Source organism: Lactuca serriola, chromosome 4 (assembly GCF_051521515.1).
Source record: "Lactuca serriola cultivar US96UC23 chromosome 4, Lser_US96UC23_V15, whole genome shotgun sequence".
Classification (NCBI taxonomy): domain Eukaryota; kingdom Viridiplantae; phylum Streptophyta; class Magnoliopsida; order Asterales; family Asteraceae; genus Lactuca; species Lactuca serriola.
Window position 1 is genome coordinate 250,907,391 of NC_136411.1, and position 4,311 is coordinate 250,911,701.

The following is a 4,311-nucleotide window of genomic DNA, read 5'->3' on the forward strand; positions in this document are numbered from 1 at the left end:
GTGACGGTTTGAGCGTTTTATCAATTATGTATTTTAGTTCGGGATGGTTTATAGCAAGTGGGCTAATAGAAGGGTAGAGCTACTGGTTACCTTTTCATGGATATAAGGATCATCAGAATTGGAATTAAAACAAAGAATTTATGGCCATTTGAAGTTAGCAAGGATTTGGGGAAAGCTGAGTACTTTGGGTGTACAGGTAGTATGTTGAACGTACTAGGCTCCAATGAACATAAAGCATCACCCTTGTACGTTGGGCGTACCATATGTACGTTGGGCGTACATGGGTCAGATGCGGAACCTAAATTTTAGGGTTTGGACCCTATTTAAGCCTAATTAACTCTTGGAACCCCCCTCATTTGCAGCCTCCATCCCTCTCAACCAATAATCTCGAAACCCTAGCCTGCATTGAGTGATATTTGAGTTCTTAGTGTGATTTGGGCATTTTTGGCGCACATTAAAGAAGGGAGAGCTTCTTGAAGGAGTGTTTGGGGGCTTAGAGCTTGTAGATCCAGAATTATATGTACCTTAGCAAGCCTTTTGAGGTAAAAAGCTCTCACCTTGATGGTCCCTTGTGCTAGATCCATTTTATGGTGTTATTTATGCATTATGAGTCTTTTGAGTTAAATTTGAGCTTTTGATCTACTCCAGAAGACATGGATGTTAGATCTTAGCTCCATTTAGGTCCCTTGTTCATAAAAATGCAAAATTTATGGAGGATATTGGTCGATGCAAGTATTAAGATCTTTATTAAGCTCATTGTTGAGCTTTAAGTCCCATTAAGCCATGCATGGATGTAACGTTGCCAAATTTATGTGATAAGTTACCTTCTAGAATCAAATCATAAAATTTGGCATGTAGTCTTAACTGGTTAAGTACTTATGGACGGGATTGGTAGTCTGGGGAGTACGTTGGGTGTACCCAGCTGGTATGTTGCGCGTACTGGTCCCAGAAGGAGTACGCTAAGCATATGACGAGTTTTGGGAATTGGGCCATGCTTTGGACTTTTAAGGTTGGGCCTTTTTGGGCATTAGACTTCTGATTAGAGCTTTTTCTAGTATATGGGGATCTCTTGGATTTAGGCCCATGATGGGTTTTCGGTCGAATTTGGAAATTAGTCCATATTGGGCTTCTGGTTGCCATCTAGGAATGTGCGAATTTTGAGTAGTGGGGTTGGGACTTTGTTTTGGGCCAATTAAGAAAAATGGTAAAATGGTCTTTTACCTTGGATATGGGTCAAGTAGCTTAGATTCTTGAATATGGGTCGAGGTCCATATATTAATTAGATATTATCTGATGATGTTAGCACGGGGATTTTCCGGACCAACAGACTGAGATTCATTTGAGTGTTTCAACAGCTAGATGTGAGTTTCTTCTCTGTGTTTAACATGTTGAAGTCATCAATGTTGGCCCATGGTTGTTATGTTTAGGATGCTAGATGTCTGTGTGACTCTTGCATATGTTATATGTTTATATGTTTACCGGGCGTGACCCGATAACCATTCTGTATGGTATTTATCTTTGTAATTATTGCATGTGTTATGTTTTTATATGCTTATATGTTTATATGTATACCAGGCAGGGCCTGATGATTAACAAATTTATGTACCAAGCAGGATTCGATGTCGGGCGAGGCCAATGACGGGCGGGGACCTGTATATGTTAGATATGTATGGTATGTGGTATTTTGGGGAACTCACTAAGCTTTGTGCTTACGGTTTTCAGTTTATGTTTCAGGTACCTCAATTTCAAAATGGAGGAGCTTGGGATGACTGCATTGCACACACCACATAGTTCTTCATTTTATATAACTTTGATGTATTTGGATATTTATTGACATACTCTGAGTTCACTATGGTTTTCTGATACTGTTTGGATAATGGTTTTATTAATATATAAATCGAAATTTTGGCTGTAGTTTTTGCGACATTACAAGTTGGTATCAAAGCCTTAGTTTGAGGGATTCAGACATACTCTCAGGTGTGTTTGAACTCAAACTGAGGGTTGGGTAGAAATTTTCAAAAAGAAATGTTTTATAAAGGGGTTTTCTAATAAAAGAAAAAGGGTGTGGTGCATGAAATCAAACGAGCTCAAGTATGTTTTCCCAAAATACCCCATAAATGTTTTATGATATGCTATGATATGTGAATATGTGAATCGCATGCTAGTTAGGGCTAAGGATCTGCTCAGGTTTTGCATGACAGAATTTTAGGAGAGATGCCTTTATATACCTATTGTATGAACTTGTAGACCTTCATGCTAGTATTGATCAGTCATTGATAGGATGACATGTTTAGGTTGTGCATGTTCTAATTACTCGATACCCGAATGCTACTTGCTTTGTGCTTTCAGAGTTCTCATTTGATTTAGCTAAATAGTAAGTGAATATACTAGGTTACATATTTTTGAGACTAGATAATTTTAGAAGGTTAGCTTTTAACTCTATTGCATAGCTCTTGTTTGAGTCCAACCATTGTAGTGTGAGACCTTTCATTAGAAAAATTATATGGTGTTTGTCACACCCCGACCCGCGGCGGAAATCGCCGGGGTTGCGACGTTATACAATTGGATCACAGTCAACCACATATATCGAACGCTTAATATATTTAAATCAATATGTTACAAACCTTAAAGTGTTGGAATTGAAATTACATATTCATAGTTTAAACACACATCAGTAAATTAAAACAGTTCAAGATTATTCCCAAAAGAAAGGAACTATAATTTCCTTAGAACCGATGTCCTACCTCCGGCTCCTTAGTTACCTGAGAATACACATTTTTAAAATACGTCAACAAAAATTGTTGGTGAGTTCCACAGGTTTTGACTCCGTAGGTTTTATAACATGAAATCTTTATAAGACATGGGATGTTTAACGAAGTAAATTGTGCAAAACATGTCCAACAATGTTACCGATATGCTTCGTACGAGAACCGATACTTGAAATCTAATATGAGTACCTATATTACTTACTTACCATAAAAGTAATTTTAACATATTTATGAGAAGCAAAATATTTAGTGTTTGTATAGATAGACACTAACAATCGTTTTAACAATCTACAAACAATATTCATACTACATACAACCTCATCCCAGTGTGTCCTAGTATATTTATTTCCAGGACTTTGTTATAATTCCCGATTGTTTGGATTTAAAGACTTTTGGCGGTAATGCTTAAAAATGTAAAACTACCAAGTTCTAACAGGACAACGGTCATATGTGTCCCTTTACGAGTGTAAACAGTACATTGACAGTAAGTGACCATATATATGTTTAGACAGTATTCCGATTGTAAGTGAATAACAAAGTTTATACAGCACCCCGGCTGTGAGTGTCCAAAATCGATATAGTCCAAATCATCATATCTTATGAGGTTTTCAACATGATCATATTAGAAGTACTTGTTATAATTTACACTTTTGTAACTATTAAAATATGTGTGAACCAAACAATATCATAATTGGTGTACTTCTTATTTATCACAACACTTTGTATATATATTTGAAAGTCCAAACAACAAGATAAATCAAAAAGGGCAATTCTGTCCATGTTTTTAGAAAAATCATAGAAAAATCATCATAAGTCAAAACCTGGATCCGTAAACTCTCAAAGTTTAGAAAATGAGTTTAATTTGTCCATAATTTTTATCCTAAGCTTAAGTGGTTCCTAACCTGAGTGAAAATACTCATTTTTACAGACAGGTCCGAAAATGTTCTGAAATGATAGACAGTTTTGTAAAAATCATTATAAATTGTAGAAAAATCGTATGAACGCGTGCAAGTAGTCCTTAGAAAGGTATTAACATGAACTACTTCCATATTGTACAGTTTTGAAATCCATTGAGTTTAAGGAGGGCAAAACAGTCCGTGAACAAACCATAACTTTACTGTGAAAAGCTGAAATTTGAGCTTAGGTATGTTTAGTGACATAACTTGTATTTTTAGTTAGGAAAGCCTTTAAATCTTTCAACTATAACTTGTTTAGTGTGTATTCTCCCCCAAAACTTGTAAAACATAAAAGAGGGGCCGTAGAAAACTCACTTTAGTTGCGTGTCATTATCGGGTTCAAATATGTCGAAATGTTCCCGGTTTCTCGAAGGCTCGTGACGGAAGTATTTTTTGGGAGGACTTTACATAGATGATGACAGATTAAGTTAGATATTACAAATAGTTATTCATAACAACTTGTGGGTTATTTTTAAGATGTAAAACATAAGTAAAAGTTTTATGTATACCTTTGTTCTAATACTATCACAAAGGATTGTTATATCATGAGTTGAACACCATCTTTCTAGGCATCATGGAAGAGGTTG